At 40.3% G+C, this 23,551-nt stretch overlaps 4 non-coding genes across 4 annotated transcripts; 3 read left to right on the top strand and 1 right to left on the bottom strand.

The window, feature by feature from the left end:
* The first annotated feature begins 969 nt into the window (after positions 1-969).
* On the top strand, positions 970-1,133 carry LOC129850180 (U1 spliceosomal RNA). Its single transcript, XR_008758723.1, has one exon. It is a non-coding gene; the product is annotated as a U1 spliceosomal RNA (small nuclear RNA).
* Positions 1,134-3,927: 2,794 nt separating this feature from the next.
* On the top strand, positions 3,928-4,091 carry LOC129850179 (U1 spliceosomal RNA). Its single transcript, XR_008758722.1, has one exon. It is a non-coding gene; the product is annotated as a U1 spliceosomal RNA (small nuclear RNA).
* Positions 4,092-12,133: 8,042 nt separating this feature from the next.
* Positions 12,134-12,297, top strand: LOC129850181 (U1 spliceosomal RNA). The gene has a single exon (XR_008758724.1). It is a non-coding gene; the product is annotated as a U1 spliceosomal RNA (small nuclear RNA).
* A 9,588-nt stretch (positions 12,298-21,885) lies between these two features.
* On the bottom strand, positions 21,886-22,049 carry LOC129850182 (U1 spliceosomal RNA). Its single transcript, XR_008758725.1, has one exon. It is a non-coding gene; the product is annotated as a U1 spliceosomal RNA (small nuclear RNA).
* Positions 22,050-23,551: the final 1,502 nt, after the last annotated feature.

Raw genomic sequence — 23,551 nt, 5'->3', positions numbered from 1 at the left:
GAATGCTAACTCTGCTAACTATGCTAGGCTAGCGCTTGACTAGAATCAATGCTGCCTTATGCTAGCTTATGATGTTAGCTAATATAACGATATATTGTGTTTTCGCTGTAAAACACTTCAAAAATCGGAAATGTTGTCTGTATTCACAAGATATCTGTCTTTCATTAGTTATCCACCATATGTTTTTCTGAAATGTTTTATGAGGTGTAATTAGTAGCCGACGTTGGTGTATGTATTTTCTCTGGCTACTCCCGGCTGGATTCAGACTGTAGCTATGTATTAGCATTTTTGGGTAGCATCAATGTAAAACTGATTTATAGCTAAAATATGCACTTTTTATGAACAAAACATAGATTTATTGTGTAACATGTTATATGACTGTCATCTGAGGTCGTTTTTTCTGGGCTCTTTAGGTTGGTTTTAGTTTATTTCGGTTGGTTGTGCATGCTACTTCAATCATAATTCATACTTCATAATCATAATTCATACGTGTCTGTCCACTTTTGTATTTGGTGGTGAGCTAACATAAATATATGTGGTGTTTTCTCTGTAAAACATTTAAAAAATCGGACATGTTGGCTGGATTGACAAGATGTTTATCTTTCAAATGCTGTATTGGACTTGTTATTGTGTAAAAGTTAAATATTTTAAAAAAATAGATTTTGAATTTCGCGCTCTGCAGGGGTGTCATTTTCGGTCCGAGGTCGGGCTTGCACCCCAAACAGGTTAAGATATTCAAAAGCTATTGGTGATTTTTTTACAGTGTTGCATGATGGGAATCTAGTGGTTCACTGATATAATCTAGGAAACAAAATAAACTACTTTTTCACCACTCTGTCTGCAAGTGCATTCCTAAACGGCATTTAACGCAGGTCGATGTGATGTGGTATGATCAGAACACAAAGTGGTTACCTTCAGCCGAAAATGTTGTCACTGGAGAGACTTGCCCTCCACCGATGTGTGTAACTCATACTTACCTGGCAAGGGAGATACTGTGATCAAGAAGGCGGTTCACCCAGGGCGAGGCTCAGTCATTGCACTCCGGCTGTGCTGACCCCTGCGAATTTCCCAAATGTGGAAATCTCGATTGCATAATTTATGGTAGTGGGGGACTGCGTCCGCGCTCTCCCCTGATCGCTTGTTTAATGACAAACCGTTGCTTGGCGCCAGGCTTGAGGATGACTTGAGTCGATTGCCCGTGCTTATGGAGATCTTTCAAGTCAGTTGAGAAAGACACTTTGTGGACCAATTGAAAGGTAGAAACATTTGTTTGTAGCAAAACATTGTTGACATTTTGTGGAAACATCATGTTGCGAAATGCATGACTTTATGTGGTGTACCAAGAGTTGTTCCTTCACTTACGGCCATACCAGCCTGAATACGCCCATCCTGATTGGAGAAGTGACGACAGGTGCGAGTGTTTGAGCTGTGAGTAAGTGTTTGCTCGAGAGCTATTTTTGTTAATTTTGGATTTCGAAAAATATATATATTTTTTCTTGCATTTGAATACTTTTTAGTTTGGTTAGTCTTCCCCCCCTTGCAGTTTTTCTGCTTGGGGGAGAGTTTTTTTCGGATTCATTTTTTGAATTGCTATGACGGACAACATGGAAACGACAAACGGAATGGACAAGGACAACGAAAATGCGCAACGGAAGAAAAATGAAGATAAAGAAGGAATGAAATATGGCAAAGAATACACGGTGGCAATTGAGTTGGAAGGAGAAGACAAGGTGACGACAATGGAACTACTACGAGCAATTAAGGAGGTGTGTGGAGAGGTGGTGGGATGCCGAATGAAAGGTGAGAAGAAGTATGAAATTACGATGAGAAACGAAAGAGGAAAAGAACGTCTAATGGATGGACTACGGATAAGGGACACCAGGATTCTGGCGAGAGATGTGAATGTGAAAGAATTGGTGGTGTCTTTCATGAATCTCCCAGTATACGTAGAAGATGGTGTGATAATGGGCAAGCTGAGTAGCTGGGGCGTAACGGCCGTCTCTGAGATAAGGAGGAGAGTTTGGCCAGGAACGGAGGTGGTTGACGGGACACGATTTTGCAAGGTCAAGTTCACTGAAAAAGTAACATCATTGCCATATTCCACAAGAATTGAGACGCTGGAGGGAGCAGAATAATTCAGGGTAATTCATGACAAATAGGTCAAGGTGTGTCGTTTGTGTATTCAACCCGGGCACATAGTTAAAGATTGCCCTGAATTTAAGTGTTTCAAGTGTGGCAATCAAGGCCACTATGCGAGAGAATGTGTCGGAGAGAAGGAAAGGAATTTCTGTGGTGGATGCAGAAAGAGATTGGCGGAGTGCAACTGTGGAGAGGTTATGGCTGAAGAGGGGAGTCAAGCACTGTTCGAGGAAGCAGTTGTATTGTCACAAGAAGGAGAAGAAGATGGAGGAGAGGATGTGGTGGAGAGTGGAGAGACGGAGGAAAGAAGGGAGAAGAAGGACCAGAAGCTGAATGAAATTGGGAGCAGTATGGATTCGGAAATAAGAAGAGGGAGTTTTCAGGAGGAGGGGGGGAGTGGATTGGGGGGAAGCGCGGGGGACTCACAGGTTTTGGGGGAAAGCACAGCACTAACAAGTACCTCGGGGGGTGAAGAAATAGAGAGGGGTTCGAGTTTGATGACAATAACAGAAACGACAACGACGGCTATACATGAGACGGAGATGAACACGGGGAGCACAACGATGACAATACCAGAGACGGAGATGAACACGGGGAGCACAACGGATGTGGGTGTCCAGAAGTTGAGTTGGCTGGATAACATGGTCTTGGAGGAGATATCGGACATGGATGATGGGGAAAAGATTGAAAGAACGAGGGAAGGATACAGAAAGAGGAAAGCGGGGGGAAGAGGGGGAGAGAAAGGGTGGAAGAGGAAGGAAACTGGATAACAGGAAATACCGCTGGTGAGGAGTGGAACTGGACTGGTGTCTGATGGCCCTGTGTTTTCCATGGTGGAATTACAACCCTTCTTTTAACGGTGTAAATCAAAAGTACAAGAGAATGTGAGATGTTATCGATAATAAATCAATTGGTTTCAAAAAAAAAAAAAATAATAAATAAAAATACGCCCGATCTCGTCTGATCTCGGAAGCTAAGCAGGGTCGGGCCTGGTTAGTACTTGGATGGGAGACCGCCTGGGAAAACCAGGTGCTGTAAGCATTTTGTCCACTAGGGTGTCCTCTTGCATTATTTCATCAGCATCGCTGCCTTGTAGTAAGCATTTGATGCCGAATTGACTAAATGCAGCTTCTATGGGTTAGTCTCCCATGCCCTTTTAATACAATCAAAGTTCCTTGTGCTGCCAGGGAGCATCTGCCTTTTATTTATAAGACAAATAAGAATATTGTTACTGAATGCAGCTTGTGTGTGCTTTGTGCTCCCTCACCCTGTTCAAATGATTAAAGGAAATACTGCTGGTGAGGAGTGGAACTGGACTGGTGTCTGATGGCCCTGTGTTTTCCATGGTGGAATTACAACCCTTCTTTTAACGGTGTAAATCAAAAGTACAAGAGAATGTGAGATGTTATCGATAATAAATAAATTGGTTTCATGCATTTGTCTGTGTGTGTGTGTGTGTGTGTGTGTGTGTGTGTGTGTGTGTGTGTGTGTGTCTGAATGTGATTGTATTTCGTCATATCGCATACATTTGTGATATAAGACAGGTTAAGATATTCAAAAGCTATTGGTGATTTTTTTACAGTGTTGCATGATGGGAATCTAGTGGTTCACTGATATAATCTAGGAAACAAAATAAACTACTTTTTCACCACTCTGTCTGCAAGTGCATTCCTAAACGGCATTTAACGCAGGTCGATGTGATGTGGTATGATCAGAACACAAAGTGGTTACCTTCAGCCGAAAATGTTGTCACTGGAGAGACTTGCCCTCCACCGATGTGTGTAACTCATACTTACCTGGCAAGGGAGATACTGTGATCAAGAAGGCGGTTCACCCAGGGCGAGGCTCAGCCATTGCACTCCGGGTGTGCTGACCCCTGCGAATTTCCCAAATGTGGAAATCTCGATTGCATAATTTATGGTAGTGGGGGACTGCGTCCGCGCTCTCCCCTGATCGCTTGTTTAATGACAAACCGTTGCTTGGCGCTAGGCTTGAGGATGACTTGAGTCGATTGCCCGTGCTTATGGAGATCTTTCAAGTCAGTTGAGAAAGACACTTTGTGGACCAATTGAAAGGTAGAAACATTTGTTTGTAGCAAAACATTGTTGACATTTTGTGGAAACATCATGTTGCGAAATGCATGACTTTATGTGGTGTACCAAGAGTTGTTCCTTTGCTTACGGCCATACCAGCCTGAATACGCATTTCCTGATTGGAGAAGTGACGACAGGTGCGAGTGTTTGAGCTGTGAGTAAGTGTTTGCTGGAGAGTGTTTGCTCAAGAGCTATTTTTGTTAATTAATTGGTGTTTGCAATATAATTTTTTTTTGTTCTTGCATTTGAATACTTTTAAGTTTGGTTAGTCTTCCCCCCTTGCAGTTTTGCTGCTTGGGGGAGAGTTTTTTTTTCTTTTTCGGATTCATATTTTTTTGAATTGCTATGACGGACAACATGGAAACGATAAACGGAATGGACAAGGACAAGGAAAATGTGCAACGGAAGAAAAATGAAGGTAAAGAAGGAATGAAATATGGAAAAGAATACACGGTGGCAATTGAGTTGGAAGGAGAAGACAAAGTGACGACAATGGAACTACTGCGAGCAATTAAGGAGGTGTGTGGAGAGGTGGTGGGATGCCGAATGAAAGGAGAAAAGAAGTATGAAGTTACGATGAGGAATGAAAAAGGAAAAGAACGGCTAATGGATGGAATACGGATAAAGGACACCAAGATACTGGCGAGAGATATTAATGTGAAGGAAGTGGTGGTGTCGTTCATGAATCTCCCAGTATATGTAGAAGATGGTGTGATACTGGGCAAGCTGAGTAGCTGGGGAGTGGAGGCTGTCTCGGAGATAAGGAGGCGAGTTTGGCCAGGAACGGAGGTGGTTGACGGGACACGTTTCTGCAAGGTCAAGTTCACAGGAAAAGTGACATCATTACCTTATTCTACAAGAATTGAGACGTTGGAGGGAGCAGAATATTTCAGAGTCATTCATGACAAACAGGTTAGAGTGTGTCGTATGTGTATTCAACCAGGGCACATAGTTAAAGACTGCCCGGAATTTAAGTGCTTTAAGTGTGGCAATCAAGGACACTATGCGAGAGAATGTGATGGAGAGAAGGAAAGGAATTTTTGTGGTAGATGCAGAAAGAGATTGGCGGAGTGCAACTGTGGAGAGGTTATGGCTGAAGAGGGGAGTCAAGCACTATTCGAGGAAGCAGTGGTATTGACGCAAGAAGGAGAAGAAGATGGAGGAGAGGACGTGGTGGAAGGCGGAGAGACGGAGGAAGGAAGAAGGAAGAAGGACCAGAAGATAAATGAAATTGGGAGCAGTATGGACTCAGAAATAAGAAGAGGGAGTTTTCAGGAGGAGGGGGGGAGTGGACTGGGGGGAAGCACGGGGGACTCACAGGGTTTGGGGGAAAGCACAGCACTAACAAGTAGCTCGGGGGGTGAAGAAATGGAGGGGGTTATGGAGTTGATGACAATACCAGAGACGGCGATGAGCACGGGGAGCACAAAGACTATACAAGAAACGGAGATGAATACGGGGAGCACAACGGATGTGGATGTCAAGGGGGTGAGTTGGCTGGAAAACATGGACTTGGAGGATATATCGGATACGGATGATGGAGAAAAGATTGAAAGAACAAGGGAAGGATACAGGAAGAGGAAAGCGGCGGGAAGAGGGGGAGAGAAAGGGTGGAAGAGGAAATGAAACTGGATAACAGGTAGAGGATAATGAAATTATATATATATTTTTTATTTTTATTTATTAGAATGGTTAATATATTGTCATTAAATGCAAATGGTTTGAGGACAATGGAAAAATTTAATAGAATAGTAAAAATGAAGAATTCAGATATTTTATGTATTCAAGAGACGCACTGGGATAATGTATGTGTTTTAGAAGTAAAAAAAATATGGAGGGATTTTATTTATGTAAATAATGGCAGAGGGAATTCAAGTGGGGTTGCTATTTTATTGAGGAAGGATGTGGTGGATAATGTGAAACAGATATTTAATGATAATAATGGGAGGATTTTAATTGTAGATTTTGAATATATGAGTATGGTTTTTAGAATTATAAATATTTATGCGCCTAATACTGAAATAGAGCGCAAAAATTTATTTTTAGAAATAGGGAAATGGTGTGAGGGGAACTGTATTGTAGTTGGAGATTTTAATGTTAAAATGGATAGACTGGATATGACAAGAGGAGCTATTTTTAGAAATGATGTATCTAGGGGGGTTTTAAAGAAGATGATGTTAGAAAAAGGAATAATTGATATATGGAGAGAGGAAAATCCAGAAAAAAGAGAATTTTCTAGAAGGCAGGTGGTTTTAGGGGATTTAAAACAAACGAGGATAGATCTGGTTTTAGTAAAAGAAGGTTTAAGGAATTTTATGAAAGATATTAAGTATGTTTTTACAACTTTTAGTGATCATGCAGGTTTAACATTTTCAGTGGGATTAGATAAGGAAAGAACAGGGGGTGGAATATGGTGTATGAATGCAGGGGATTTGGGAGATGAGGAATATGGGAAACAACTTAAATCTTTGATAGCATGTGAAATGGAGGATAAGCAGAAAGAGAATGATAAGTGTTCATGGTGGGATAAGGTTAAGGAAAAAATAAAAGTTTTTAGTATAGGATATGCAAGGAAAAAGAGAGGTAGGATGAAAAGAGAAGAACATGAGTTGAGGGCTAAATTGGATAAAGAAATGAGGAAGTGTGACAGTGAACCTAATTATAATATAGGAAAGTTTTTGGAATTAAAAGCACAATTGACTAAATATGAAATAGATAAGTGTAAGGGTGCAATTATAAGAAGTAAGGCAAAGTATGTTTTGGAGGGGGAGAAATGTACTTCATTTTTTCTTGGTTTAGAGAAGAATAAACAGAGGAGAACATATATTAGAGAGATCGAAAATATAAAGGGTGAAGTTGTCAATGATTATGTAGAGGTTTTAGAAACAGTGCAGAATTTTTATAAGGATTTATTTAAGAAAGGGGAGGTGGATGAGGGGTGTGTAAAGGAGATATTGGATAGTGTGGATGTGCAAATTAACCTCTACAGAGTACCTAACCCGGATCCGGGAGCACCCCCCACACCCCCCACACTGATTAGCATCGCTAGCATAGCGTCACAATTAAATAGTAGCATCTAAATATCATTAAATCACAAGTCCAAGACACCCAATGAAAGACACAGATCTTGTGAATAAAACCACCATTTCAGATTTTTTAAATGTTTTACAGGGAAGACACAATATGTAAATCTATTAGCTAAACACGTTAGCAAAATGACACCATTTTCTTACTCCAACAGTTTCTTACTCCATCAGGTGCTATCACCAATTCGGCTAAACTAAGATATTGATAGCCACTAACCAACAAAAAAATTCTTAAGATGACAGTCTGATAACATATTTATGGTATAGCATAGTTTTTTTTTTTTAAATGTGCATTTTTCAGGTATAAATCACAGTTCTACATTGCAGCTGCAATCTGATATAGTGCTGATGCAGCTAGAACAATTACAGAGACCAACGTTATATAACTAATTACTTGTCTTAAAACATTTCAGAAAAAATACACAGCGTACAGACATTGAAAGCCCAACATCTGGTGAATCCAAACAATATTTCAGATTTTTTAAATGTTTTATAGCGAAATTAGCATAACTAGCTAATTAGCATAACCAGGCCAGCCAAAACCAGCTGGACGCGCGCGACCAGTTCACATGCACGACAGATATATGAAATAACATCGTAAATTGGGTCTTACTATTGCTGGTCTTTCATCAGAATGTTGATCAAGGTGTCCTTAGTCCTGATGAGTCGTTCAATCCATTCACAATGGCAACTTCCCCTCTTCATTTAGCCTGGGTACTGGTCGACTGGCACGGTCCATGTCCAAAGTTAAAAAACTCAAAGAACGGAACACGGCAAAACTCCCGAAAAAATTCTAATAATCTGATTAAACTATATTGAAAAAACATACATTACGGTGATATGGTCACATGTATCCAACAAACTTCGACACGGAGATAGTTTTCATCCGTAACGTCAGCATAACAAAAGACAATGCCACCTCTGAAAACGCGCATCTCAGAAACCGGAAGTTGTCGGTCACGCTAAAGAAATAGATCTTATTTCACGTCAGTACAAGATAAACAAAAAATTTCTCCTCTGACGTCTTCCAGACACCCAGAGGAAGAAGAAGGAAGTGTCATTCGGGTCATAGGTCGCGTGACCATATATAGGCAGAGCTTTGAAGCGAGCATACACATCTTGCAATCTTTTTCTGGCTCAGGGAAAGTGCTGTGAAATGACCTGTGTTTGACTCAGAGACTCAATTGGAACGGTTTTAGAAACCATAGCTTGTTTTCTATCCAATGCTATATGGTTATATGCATATAGTAACAGCAATAATTGAATAAGAGGCAGTTTAGTCTGTAGAGGCAATTATGCTAATGCGAAACAGCACCCCCTGTATTCTCAAGAAGTTTTAAGGAAGAGGATAAACAAATGTGTGATGGGAAGATAACATTGAATGAAGTTAAAGATGCGATTAAGGGTTTACAAGTAAATAAGAGTCCTGGAGTAGATGGAATAATTGCAGAGTTTTATAAAATATATGCCAGTTTTTTAGCACCTATTTTATTGGAAGTTTATCAGTATATGGAGGATAATGATAGTATTTCTGAATCTATGGTGACAGGGCTGATAATGATTTTATATAAAAATAAGGGGAGTAAATTAAAACTGGAGAATTATAGGCCAATTAGTTTATTAAATTCGGATTATAAGATTTTAGCTAAGGTACTGGCAAATAGAATGAAGCAAGTTTTAAATGATATTATAGCACCTACACAGAATTATAGTGTGCCTGGTAGAGATATTGCGGATACAATTAATACAATTAGAGATGTGATAAATAAAATGAATCATGATAAGATGGGGGGAATTGTTTTAAGCATAGATTTAAATAAAGCTTTTGATAGGGTGGAACATGATTTTATGTTTAGGGTAATGGATAAATATGGTTTTGGTAATAGAATAATAGGATGGATAAAATTATTATATAAGAAGGCAAAAAGTAGGGTGAAATGTAATGGGGTTTTAACCGATTCTTTTCTTCTTGAGAGATCTGTGAGACAGGGCTGTCCTTTATCAGCTTTATTATTTGTTTTATCGGTAGAACCTTTAGCAGCATTTCTTAAAAGAGATAATCTTATAAATAGTGTAGAGACTCCGCAAGGAGGTTTTAGTTTGATAAATCAATACGCAGATGATACCACTATAACAGTTAGAGATGAGGGTAATGTAAAAAGGGTGATGGAGTGTTTTAAAGTATATGGACAAGCATCGGGTGCAAAGGTTAACATGGAGAAGTCAGTAGTAATGTATATTGGGAAGATTAATGAGGGGAATTTTCCTTTTAAAGTGGTTAAAGATTATTTTAAGGTATTAGGAGTGTTTTTAGGGGTGAAAGAAATGGAAGCTAGGGATTTGACATGGAGTGGTGTAATAAATAAAGTTAGAAAGGTGGTAAATATGTGGAGGGGGAGGTCTTTGAAATTAAAAGGGAAAGTAATTGTCATAAATTCATTGTTGATGTCAATATTTATTTATGTAATGAATGTTTTGGATATGCCAGAATGGGTTTTATCTGAAATGAATAAAATTGTAGTTGATTTTTTATGGGAAGGGAAGGGGGTGAGAATAGCTTTTAAAACTTTGATTGCAGGTTATGAGGAGGGGGGTTTGAAGTTGGTAGATTTAAGTGTAAGGAAAACAGCAATTAGAGTAAAAATGGTACGGAAATATTTATTTGGTGAATTGGATTATGGGTGGAAAAGGTTTTTTAAAGAGTATTTGCAGGAGGTTGGGAGGATGGGGGACAATGGTTTATTGATGAGTATGAAGAAGGAAATGTTAGGTAATATACCTTTGTTTTACAGAGAAGTGTTTGAGGCTTGGGGGCGGTTTTTACCAAATATTTATTATGAATGTACCAGTTTAGAAAATATTTTAAATCAGCCGATATTTTTAAATTCAAAGATAAAGTGCAATAATATGATGTTGTTTTGTAAATATTTTATGAGGGCTGGGATGAGGCAGATAGGTGATATAGCATATGAGGTAATTCCTGGGTTTCTTCCATTTCAGGCTATATATGACAATGTGGTTGAAGTAGATGAAGAAATAAGTAAAACTACTGTGGAGAATATGTATAAGAAAATATTAGGATGTATTCCCGGGGAGTGGGTGATTTTAATAAACAAAGAGGTGGTTAAAAGATCTAGGGCTTTACCAGTTTTATATTATGAAAGTAATGGGGAGAAACATGATTTATCAGGTCTAAAAGTTAAAATGGTTTATAGAAAATGTATTTTAAAAGAGATAAAAAGTCCTGCTGCGGAGAAAGTGTGGTCTAGGGTGTTTCCAAACATGGATGTAAAATCAATATGGAAGAATGTAAATGTAAAATATAATTTTATAGAATGTGAAGACAATGATTTTAAATTGAAACATAATAGGATTTTTACAAATGTGGTTTTGCATCAAATAAATAGGGATATTAAAAGAGAATGTGATATTTGTGGTACGGGGGTCGAAAATTTGATGCACTTTTTTATTGAATGTAGTAGGTTGAAAGATTTTCATGAGTTTTTAAAAGGGCTTTTAGTAAAACATTGGGGAGAAGAGATTTTTACTGGGGTGGAGTGGAGGAGGTTGTTTCTTTTTGGTTTAAATGGGAAAAGTAAAGTTTTAAATATTAATTTGGTGAATTTTGTAATAAGTCATGCTAGATATGCGATAAGATTAAGAAGGAATTTAGGTCATTATGAAGGGAAAATTGTGAGTGTGGAAGGTTTTTTTAGGAGCATATTAGAGAGAGATATAGAGATAATATATAGATACGGTGGAGGAAATTTTGAAAAATTGTTTGTGTGGGGGAGTACTTTTATTGAAATTCTGTCAAATGGGAAACTTGTATTTCATTATTAAGTTGATTTAGTGGATGATTGTGTTTTTAATAGGTTTTATTTTATTTATTTTTGATTTTTTGATTTAGTAAAAGGATGATTTGTTCACCCTTTTTTATTATTGATTGAATGTTGTAAATATTATGTGTTTTTTTCATAATAAAAGATAAAAAAAAAAAAAAATATGCCCGATCTCGTCTGATTTCGGAAGCTAAGCAGGTTCGGGCCTTGTTAGTACTTGGATGGGAGACCGCCTGGGAATACCAGGTGCTGTAAGCATTTTGTCCACTAGGGTGTCCTCTTGCATTATTTCATCAGCATCGCTGCCTTGTAGTAAGCATTTGATGCCGAATTGACTAAATGCAGCTTCTATGGGCTAGTCTCCCATGCCCTTTTAATACAATCAAAGTTCCTTGTGCTGCCAGGGAGCATCTGCCTTTTATTTATAAGACAAATAAGAATATTGTTACTGAATGCAGCTTGTGTGTGCTTTGTGCTCCCTCACCCTGTTCAAATGATTAAAGGAAATACTGCTGGTGAGGAGTGGAACTGGACTGGTGTCTGATGGCCCTGTGTTTTCCATGGTGGAATTACAACCCTTCTTTTAACGGTGTAAATCAAAAGTACAAGAGAATGTGAGATGTTATCGATAATAAATCAATTGGTTTCATGCATTTGTCTGTGTGTGTGTGTGTGTGTCTGAATGTGATTGTATTTCGTCATATCGCATACATTTGTGATATAAGACAGGTTAAGATATTCAAAAGCTATTGGTGATTTTTTTACAGTGTTGCATGATGGGAATCTAGTGGTTCACTGATATAATCTAGGAAACAAAATAAACTACTTTTTCACCACTCTGTCTGCAAGTGCATTCCTAAACGGCATTTAACGCAGGTCGATGTGATGTGGTATGATCAGAACACAAAGTGGTTACCTTCAGCCGAAAATGTTGTCACTGGAGAGACTTGCCCTCCACCGATGTGTGTAACTCATACTTACCTGGCAAGGGAGATACCGTGATCATGAAGGCGGTTCACCCAGGGCGAGGCTCAGCCATTGCACTCCGGCTGTGCTGACCCCTGCGAATTTCCCAAATGTGGAAATCTCGATTGCATAATTTATGGTAGTGGGGGACTGCGTCCGCGCTCTCCCCTGATCGCTTGTTTAAAGACAAACTGTTGCTTGGCGCCAGGCTTGAGGATGACTTGAGTCGATTGCCCGTGCTTATGGAGATCTTTCAAGTCAGTTGAGAAAGACACTTTGTGGACCAATTGAAAGGTAGAAACATTTGTTTGTAGCAAAACATTGTTGACATTTTGTGGAAACATCATGTTGCGAAATGCATGACTTTATGTGGTGTACCAAGAGTTGTTCCATCGCTTACGGCCATACCAGCCTGAGAGAGCACTTCCTGTTTGGAAAGTGAGACAGGTGCAGGTAATTGAGCTGTGAGTGAGTGAGTGTTTGTTTGCTTGAAAGTGTTTGCTTGAGAGCTTTTTTGGTTATTTTTCAACGTTTTTTGGAATAGATGTTTTATTTGTGCATTTGAATACATTTCAGTTTGGTTCGTTTTTTTCCCCCTTTGCAGTTTTGCTGCTTGGGGGAGAGGGTTTTGGTCTATTTTTTGTTTTACGATGACGGACAACATGGCAATGGCTAATGGAAAGGACAATGACAAAGAAAATGCTCAACGGAAGAAACATGGAGATGAAGGAGGGACGAAATATGGAAAAGAATTTACGGTGGCAGTGGAGTTGATGGGAGAAGATAAAGTCACAACGATGGAATTGCTGCGTGCGATTAAAGAGGTGTGTGGGGAGGTGGTGGGATGTAGAGTAAAAGGAGAAAGAAAGTACGAAGTCACGATGATAAATGGAAAAGGAAAAGAGCGCTTAATGGATGGTTTCAAGATTAAAGAAACAAGAATTATGGCAAGAGATATGGCTTCCAATGAACTTATCCTGTTGAGGATGGGGGCGCTGTTGTGACTATTTATGCTAATCGTGTAATTTTTGAAACGGCTTCCCACAAAATCCTTGATCGTACAATATGCATATTATTATTATTATTGGATAGAAAACAGTCTATAGTTTCTATAGGAGTTGAAATTTTGTCTCTAAGTGGAACAGAGCCCATTCTACAGCAATTTCCCTGACATGGAGTCAGATTTCAGAAATTTTGGCCCCTGATCTGGAGTCAGTTAAAAGGGCACTGTTATTGCTATGACTATACGGACACTGCTTACGTCTTCCCCTGGATGCCTTTACGTGATGACGATTTGAATGGGGTCGATTGCGCGTTCACAGGCACTACAAATTAAAAAACCCTGAGGCTAGTCACTCTTTTGGAGCTGCGTCATGCGCCTAGAGGACACCGACCCGCACCTGTTCCAAGCATTAGTGGAGGGAGTAATATTACTCGGGTCATGTTTCTACTCGTTATGGGAGTTAAAAACATCATAAGGTAGTTAATTTAAAGCGTTTTATAGCAATTTATATCCGTTTAGTGCAATTTTGGGACATTTATTTCTGAAACGCTGTGAATTGCTGGGCACGCTTCCAGTTCATCCCGAACGCAGTTGGCATTTCCACATGGCAAGAGGACAGCTTTCCACCAAAAGACGATTACTCCCAAGAAAGGATCCTTTGCCCAAGATACTGATGGAAGAACAGCTCAAAGTAGGACATTTTTATTATGATAAATCGTGTTTCTGTCGATAAATGTTAGTGGCTTAGGACGCCATGTTTTTTGACGTAGCTTCGCTTGGCGCAAACTGTATTGAAAAGTAAGGATAAATAAAAAAATGTAATTCCGCGATTGTATTAAGAATTAAATTGTCTATCAATCCCTGTCCACCCTATATTTTTTAGTCACGTTTATGAGTATTTATGTATAAGAGTAGATCACTGTCTAAGTGGCGCACGGACATTTTCTCACCAGCTTGGCTACATTTCACATTGTCTAACCATGATTTTGGTGGCTAAATATAAACATTTTCGATCAAACTCTATATGGATTGTGTAATATGATGTTACAGGAGTGTCATCTGAAGAATTCTGAGAAGGTTAGTGAAAAAATTAATATATTTTGGCGATGTTGACTTTTATCGCTCACTTTGGCTAGAATCAATGCTGGGCTGCTATGTGCTATGTGCTATGCTAATATAACGATTTATTGTGTTTTCGCTGTAAGACACTTAGAAAATCTGAAATATTGTCTGTATTCACAGGATCTGTGTCTTTCGATTCGTGTATGCTGTGTATTTTTACGAAATGTTTGATGATTAGTAAGTAGGTAAACACGTTGCTCTAAGTAGTTTTTCTATTCCATTTGTGACGGTGGGTGCAATTGTAACCTATGCCATCTACCTGAAATATGCACTTTTTTCTAACAAAACCTATCCCATACCATAAATATGTTATCAGACTGTCATCTGATCAATCAATCAATCAATCAATTTTATTTTATATAGCCCTTCGTACATCAGATAATATCTTGAAGTGCTGTACAGAAACCCAGCCTAAAACCCCAAACAGCTAGAATGCAGGTGTAGAAGCACGGTGGCTAGGAAAAACTCCCTAGAAAGGCCAAAACCTAGGAAGAAACCTAGAGAGGAACCAGGCTATGAGGGGTGGCCAGTCCTCTTCTGGCTGTGCCGGGTGGAGATTATAACAGAACTATGCCAAGATGTTCAAAAATGTTCATAAGTGACAAGCATGGTCAAATAATAATCATGAATAATTTTCAGTTGGCTTTTCATAGCTGATCATTAAGAGTTGAAAAACAACAGGTCTGGGACAGGTGGCGGTTCCATAACCGCAGGCAGAACAGCTGAAACTGGAATAGCAGCAAGGCCAGGCGGACTGGGGGCAGCAAGGAGTCACCACGGCCGGTAGTCCCGACGTATGGTCCTAGGGCTCAGGTCCTCCGAGAGAAAGAAAGAGAGAAGGAGAAAATTAGAGAGAGCCAAGATTTTCAAAATGTTCATAAATGACAAGCATGGTCAAATAATAATCAGGAATAAATCTCAGTTGGCTTTTCATAGCCGATCATTAAGAGTTGAAAACAGCAGGTCTGGGACAGGTAGGGGTTCCATAACCGCAGGCAGAAGAGTTGAAACTGGAATAGCAGCAAGGCCAGGCGGACTGGGGGCAGCAAGGAGTCACCACGGCCGGTAGTCCCGACGTATGGTCCTAGGGCTCAGGTCCTCCGAGAGAAAGAGAGAAGGAGAAAATTAGAGAGAGCCAAGATTTTCAAAATGTTCATAAATGACAAGCATGGTCAAATAATAATCAGGAATAAATCTCAGTTGGCTTTTCATAGCCGATCATTAAGAGTTGAAAACAGCAGGTCTGGGACAGGTAGGGGTTTCGTAACCGCAGGCAGAAACAGTTGAAACTGGAATAACAGCAAGGCCGGGCGGACTGGGGACAGCAAGGTGTCAGCATGCCCGGTAGTCCTGACGTATGGTCCTAGGGCTCAGGTTCTCAGAGAGAAAGAGAGAACGAGAGAATAAGAGAGAGCATACTTAAATTCACACAGGACACTGGATAAGACAGGAGAAGTATTCCAGGTATAACCAACTGACCCTAGCCCCCCGACACATAAACTACTGCAGCATAAATACTGGAGGCTGAGACAGGAGCGGTCAGGAGACACTGTGGCCCCATCCGAAGAAACCCCCGGACAGGGCCAAACAGGAAGGATATAACCCCACCCACTCTGCCAAAGCACAGCCCCCACACCACTAGAGGGATATCCTCAACCACCAACTTACAATCCTGAGACAAGGCCGAGTATAGCCCACAAAGGTCTCCATCACAGCACAACCAAGGGGGGGCGCCAACCCAGACAGGAAGTTCACGTCAGTAACTCAACCCACTCAAGTGACGCACCCCTCCTAGGGACGGCATGAAAGAGCACCAGCAAGCCAGTGACTCAGCCCCAGTAACAGGGTTAGAGGCAGAGAATCCCAGTGGAGAGAGGGGAACCGGCCCTGGAGAGACAGCAAGGGCGGTTCGTTGCTCCAGAGCCTTTCCGTTCACCTTCACACTCCTGGGCCAGACTACACTCAATCATATGACCTACTGAAGAGATAAGTCTTCAGTAAAGACTTAAAGGTTGAGACTGAGTCTGCGTCTCTCACATGGGTAGGCAGACTGTTCCATAAAAATGGAGATCTATAGGAGAAAGCCCTGCCTCCAGCTGTTTGCTTAGAAATTTTAGGGACAATTAGGAGGCCTGCGTCTTGTGACCGTAGCGTACGTGTAGGTATGTACGGCAGGACCAACTCGGAAAGATAGGTAGGAGCAAGCCCATGTAACGCTTTAAAGGTTAACAGTAAAACCTTGAAATCAGCCCTTGCCTTAACGGGAAGCCAGTGTAGGGAAGCTAGCACTGGAGTAATATGATCAAATTTCTTGGTTCTAGTCAGGATTCTAGCAGCCGTATTTAGCACTAACTGAAGTTTATTTAGTGCTTTATCTGGGTAGCCGGAAAGTAGAGCATTGCAGTAGTCTAACCTAGAAGTAACAAATGCATGGATTAATTTTTCTGCATCATTTTTGGACAGAAAATGTCTGATTTTTGCAATGTTACGTAGATGGAAAAAAGCTGTCCTTGAAACAGTCTTGATATGTTCGTCAAAAGAGAGATCAGGGTCAAGAGTAACGCCGAGGTTCTTCACAGTTTTATTTGAGACGACTTTACAACCATCAAGATGAATTGTCAGATTTAACAGAAGATCTCTTTGTTTCTTGGGACCTAGAACAAGCATCTCTGTTTTGTCCGAGTTTAAAAGTAGAAAGTTTTCAGCCATCCACTTCCTTATGTCTGAAACACAGGCTTCTAGCGAGGGCAATTTTGGGGCTTCACCATGTTTCATTGAAATGTACAGCTGTGTGTCATCCGCATAGCAGTGAAAGTTAGCATTATGTTTTCGAATAACATCCCCAAGAGGTAAAATATATAGTGAAAACAATAGTGGTCCTAAAACGGAACCTTGAGGAACACCGAAATGTACAGTTGATTTGTCAGAGGACAGACCATTCACAGAGACAAACTGATATCTTTCTGACAGGTAAGATCTAAACCAGGCCAGAACTTGTCCGTGTAGACCAATTTGGGTTTCCAGTCTCTCCAAAAGAATGTGGTGATCAATGGTGTCAAAGGCAGCACTAAGGTCTAGTAGCACGAGGACAGATGCAGAGCCTCGGTCTGACGCCATTAAAAGGTCATTTACCACCTTCACAAGTGCAGTCTCAGTGCTATGATGGGGTCTAAAACCAGACTGAAGCATTTCGTATACATTGTTTGTCTTCAGAAAGGCAGTGAGTTGCTGCGCAACAGCTTTTTCTAAAATTTTTGAGAGGAATGGAAGATTCGATATAGGCCGATAGTTTTTTATATTTTCCGGGTCAAGGTTTGGCTTTTTCAAGAGAGGCTTTATCACTGCCACTTTTAGTGAGTTTGGTACACATCCGGTGGATAGAGAGCTGTTTATTATGTTCAACATAGGAGGGCCAAGCACAGGAAGCAGCTCCTTCAGCAGTTTAGTAGGAATAGGATCCAGTATGCAGCTTGAAGGTTTAGAGGCCATGATTATTTTCATCATTGTGTCAAGAGATATAGTACTAAAACACTTAAGTGTCTCTCCCGATCCCAGGCCCTCGCAGAGCTGTGCAGATCCAGGACAGCTAAGCCCTGGAGGAATACGCAGATTCAAAGAGGAGTCCGTAATTTGCTTTCTAATGGTCATGATCTTTTCCTCAAAGAAGTTCATGAATTTATTACTGCTGAAGTGAAAGCCATCCTCTCTTGGGGAATGCTGCTTTTTAGTTAGCTTTGCAACAGTATCAAAAAGAAATTTTGGATTGTTCTTATTTTCCTCGATTAAGTTGGAAAAGTAGGATGATCGAGCAGCAGTGAGGGCTCTTCGGTACTGCACGGTACTGTCTTTCCAAGCTAGTCGGAAGACTTCCAGTTTTGTGTGGCGCCATTTCCGTTCCAATTTCCTGGAAGCTTGCTTCAAAGCTCGGGTATTTTCTGTATACCAGGGAGCTAGTTTCTTATGACAAATGTTTTTCGTTTTTAGGGGTGCAACTGCATCTAGGGTATTGCGCAAGGTTAAATTGAGTTCCTCAGTTAAGTGGTTAACTGATTTTTGTCCTCTGACGTCCTTGGGTAGGCAGAAGGAGTCTGGAAGGGCATCAAGGAATTTTTGTGTTGTCTGAGAATTTATAGCACGACTTTTGATGCTCCTTGGTTGGGGTCTGAGCAGATTATTTGTTGCGATTGCAAACGTAATAAAATGGTGGTCCGATAGTCCAGGATTATGTGGAAAAACATTAAGATCTACAACATTTATTCCATGGGACAAAACTAGGTCCAGAGTATGACTGTGGCAGTGAGTAGGTCCAGAGACATGTTGGACAAAACCCACTGAGTCGATGATGGCTCCGAAAGACTTTTGGAGTGGGTCTGTGGACTTCTCCATGTGAATATTAAAATCACCAAAAATTAGAATATGATCTGCTATGACTACAAGGTCTGATAGGAATTCAGGAAACTCAGAGAGGAACGCTGTATATGGCCCAGGAGGCCTGTAAACAGTAGCTATAAAAAGTGATTGAGTAGGCTGCATAGATTTCATGACTAGAAGCTCAAAAGACGAAAACGCCATTTTTTTTTGTAAATTGAAATTTGCTATTGTAGATGTTAGCAACACCTCCGCCTTTGCGGGATGCACGGGGGATATGGTCACTAGTGTAACCAGGAGGTGAGGCCTCATTTAACACAGTAAATTCATCAGGCTTAAGCCATGTTTCAGTCAGGCCAATCACATCAAGATTATGATGAGTTTTTGATGAGTTTTTTTCTTGGTTAGGGGCTATAAATATCTTAGTTTAGCCGAATTGGTGATAGCTACTGGTGTTGGTGGACAAATAAAAGATGGTGGATTATGCTAATGTGTTTTTAGGTAATAGATGTACATCTTTACATATTGTGTCTTCCCTGTAAAACATTTTAAAAATCGGACATGTTGGCTGGATTCACAAGATCTGTGTCTTTCATTAGCTGTATTGGACTTTAATGTGTGAAAGTTAAATATTTAAAAAAAATATTTTTTTTGAATTTCGCGGCTCTGCCTTTTCAGTGGGGGGGGGGGGGGAGTGCCGCTAGCGGCACTCTCATCCTAGACAGGTTAAAGTCTCTTTCATGAATCTGCCTGTATACATGGAAGACAGTGCTATATTGGGCAAGCTGTGTAGCTGGGGTGTAACAGCAGTCTCTGAAATCAGGAGGAGAGTTTGGCCAGGCACGGAGATAGCAGATGGCACGAGATACTGCAAAGTCAAATTCACTGATACTGTGAAATCACTGCCGTACTCTACAAAGTTTGATACGCTTGAAGGTGGAGAGTACTTTAGAGTCATACATGATAAGCAGGTCAGAGTTTGTAGGCTTTGTATTCAGCCTGGGCATATTGTGAAGGACTGCCCTGAATTTAAATGTTATAAGTGCGGGAAGCAAGGGCATTATGCAAGAGAATGTGTAGGTGGAAAGGAAAGGGCATTTTGCGAAGGATGTCGCATGAGAGCTGACGAGTGCAAATGTGGAGAGGTTGTGAATGAGGAGGGGAGCCAGGATCTTTTTGTGGAAGCTGATGTATCACCCCGAGTAGAAGAAGACGATGGAGGAGAAGACGTGGTGGAGGGAGGAGAGACGGAGAAAAGAAGAGGGGATAATATGGAACAGAAGACGGAGGAAATAGGAGGCAGTATGGATTCAGAGATAAGAAGAGGGAGTTTTCAGGAGGAGGACGGGAGTGGGATGGGTGGAGGCAATGGGGACTCACAGTTTTTGGGGGGGGCCTCGGGCTATGTGGGTGCTTCGGAAGGAGGTGAAGTGGAGGGGAGTGGGATGCTGACAACTATACAGGAGACGCAAATGGATACAAGCAGCACAACAGGCACAGGAAAGAAGAATTCGAGTTGGTTGGAAGAGATGGATTTAGAGGCAATTTCAGATTCAGAAGACATGGAAAAGATTGATAGAACAAGGGTAAGCTACAGGAAGAGGAAAGGGGCGATGGAGGTGAAAAAGGATGAAAAAGGAAGAAAACATGACAAAAGGTAGAGGAAAATGAGAAAATATATTTTCTTATTATTATTTATTGGAATGGTTAATTGTATGTCAATCAATGCGAATGGTTTAAGAACAATGGAAAAATTTCAAAGAATAGTTAAAATGAAGAATTCGGATATTTTATGCCTGCAAGAAACACATTGGGACAATGTATGTATTTTAGAAGTAAAAAAAATATGGAGAGATTTTATTTTTGTTAACAATGGCAGGGGGAATTCAAGTGGGGTTGCTATTTTATTGAGGAAGGATGTGGTGGAAAATGTGAAACAGATATATAATGATAATAATGGGAGGATTTTAATTGTAGATTTTGAATATATGAGTAGGGTTTTTAGAATTATAAATATTTATGCGCCTAATACTGAAATAGAGCGCAAAGATTTATTTTTAGAAATAGGAAAATGGTGTGAGGGAAACTGTATTGTAGTTGGGGATTTTAATGTTAAAATGGATAGACTGGATATGACAAGAGGAGCTATTTTTAGAAGTGATGTATCTAGGGGGGTTTTAAAGAAGATGATGTTAGAAAAAGGAATGATTGATATATGGAGGGATGAGAATCCGTACAAGAGAGAATTTTCTAGGAGGCAGGTGGTTTTAGGGGAGTTGAAACAGACACGGATAGATCTGGTTTTAGTAAATGAAGGGTTAAGGAATTTTATGAGGGATATTAAGTATATTTTTACAACAATTAGTGATCATGCTGGGTTAACATTTTCGGTGGGGTTAGATAGGGAGGGAAAAGGGGGGGGAGTGTGGTGTATGAATGCAAGGTATCTAGGTGATGAGGAATATGGAATACAACTTAAATCTTTGATTTAAGACATTCACATCTCTCGCCAGAATCCTGGTGTCCCTTATCCGTAGTCCATCCATTAGACGTTCTTTTCCTCTTTCGTTTCTCATCGTAATTTCATACTTCTTCTCACCTTTCATTCGGCATCCCACCACCTCTCCACACACCTCCTTAATTGCTCGTAGTAGTTCCATTGTCGTCACCTTGTCTTCTCCTTCCAACTCAATTGCCACCGTGTATTCTTTGCCATATTTCATTCCTTCTTTATCTTCATTTTTCTTCCGTTGCGCATTTTCGTTGTCCTTGTCCATTCCGTTTGTCGTTTCCATGTTGTCCGTCATAGCAATTCAAAAAATGAATCCGAAAAAAACTCTCCCCCAAGCAGCAAAACTGCAAGGGGGGAAGATTAACCAAACTTAAAAGTATTCAAATGCAAGAACAAAAAAATTATATTTCAAAATCCAATTAATTAACAAAAATAGCTCTCGAGCAAACACTTACTCACAGCTCAAACACTCGCACCTGTCGTCACTTCCCCAATCAGGAAATGCGCATTCAGGCTGGTATGGCCGTAAGCGAAAGAATAACTCTTGGTACACCACATAAAGTCATGCATTTCGCAACATGATGTTTCCACAAAATGTCAACAATGTTTTGCTACAAACAAATGTTTCTACCTTTCAATTGGTCCACAAAGTGTCTTTCTCAACTGACTTGAAAGATCTCCATAAGCACGGGCAATCGACTCAAGTCATCCTCAAGCCTGGCGCCAAGCAACGGTTTGTCATTAAACAAGCGATCAGGGGAGAGCGCGGACGCAGTCCCCCACTACCATAAATTATGCAATCGAGATTTCCACATTTGGGAAATTCGCAGGGGTCAGCACAGCCGGAGTGCAATGGCTGAGCCTCGCCCTGGGTGAACCGCCTTCTTGATCACAGTATCTCCCTTGCCAGGTAAGTATGAGTTACACACATCGGTGGAGGGTAAGTCTCTCCAGTGACAACATTTTCGGCTGAAGGTAACCACTTTGTGTTCTGATCATACCACATCACATCGACCTGCGTTAAATGCCGTTTAGGAATGCACTTGCAGACAGAGTGGTGAAAAAGTAGTTTATCCTGTTGGGGATGGGGGCGCTGTTTAGACTATTTATGCTAATTTGGCTAATTTTTTAAACGGCTTCCCACAAAATCCTTGATCGTACAATATGCATATTATTATTATTATTGGATAGAAAACAGTCTATAGTTTCTATAGGAGTTGAAATTTTGTCTCTAAGTGGAACAGAGCCCATTCTACAGCAATTTCCCTGACATGGAGTCAGATTTGAGAAATGTTGGCCACTCTTCTGAAGTCAGTTATAAGGGCACTGTCGTTGCTATGACTATACGGACACTTCTTACGTCTTCCCCTGGATGCCTTTACGTGATGACGATTCCAACGGGGTCGATTGCGCGTTCACAGGCCCTACAAATGAAAAAACCCTGAAGCTAGTCATTCTTTGGGAGCTGCGTCATGAGCCTAGAGGACACCGGCGCGCACCTGTTCCAAGCGTTAGTTTAGCCTGTTATATTTCTCCGGTCATCTTTTCACTCGTTATAGGAGTTAAAAACATCATAAGGTAGTTAATTTAAAGCGTTTTATAGCAATTTATATCCGTTTAGTGCGATTTTGGGGCATTTATTTTTGCAACGATGTGAAAAGTTGGGCACGCTTTTCAGTTCATCCCGAACGCAGTTGACATTTCCACATGGCAAGAGGACAGCTTTCCACCAAAAGACGATTTCTCCCAAGAAAGGATCCTTTGCCCAAGATACTGATGGAAGAACAGCTCAAGGTAGGACATTTTTATTATGATAAATCGTGTTTCTGTCGAAACATTTTAGTGGCTTAGGACGCCATGTTTTTTGACGTAGCTTCGCTTGGCGCAAACTGTATTGAAAAGTAAGGATAAATTAAAAAATGTAATAACGCAATTGTATTAAGAATTAAATTGTCTATCAATCCCTGTCCACCCTATATTTTTTAGTCACGTTTATGAGTATTTATGTATAAGAGTAGATCACTGTCTAAGTGGCGCAAGGACTTTTTCTTTACCAGCTTGTCTACATTTCACATTGTCTAACCATGATTTTGGTGGCTAAATATAAACATTTTCGATCAAACTGTATATGCATGTTGTAATGTGATGTTACAGGAGTGTCATCGGAAGAATTCTGAGAAGGTTAGTGAAAAAATTAATATCTTTTGGCGATGTTGACTTTTATCGCTCACTTTGGCTAGAATCAATGCTGGGCTGCTAATTGCTATGTGCTAAGCTAATATAACGATTTATTGTGTTTTCGCTGTAAGACACTTAGAAAATCTGAAATATTGTCTGTATTCACAGGATCTGTGTCTTTCGATTCGTGTATGCTGTGTATTTTTACGAAATGTTTGATGATTAGTAGTTAGGTAAACACG

This window comes from Salvelinus fontinalis, unplaced genomic scaffold, assembly GCF_029448725.1.
Source record: "Salvelinus fontinalis isolate EN_2023a unplaced genomic scaffold, ASM2944872v1 scaffold_1860, whole genome shotgun sequence".
In the NCBI taxonomy this organism is placed as follows: Eukaryota; Metazoa; Chordata; class Actinopteri; order Salmoniformes; family Salmonidae; genus Salvelinus; species Salvelinus fontinalis.
Note: the sequence above shows the minus strand (reverse complement) of the source record. Positions and strands in the feature narration are given on the sequence as shown.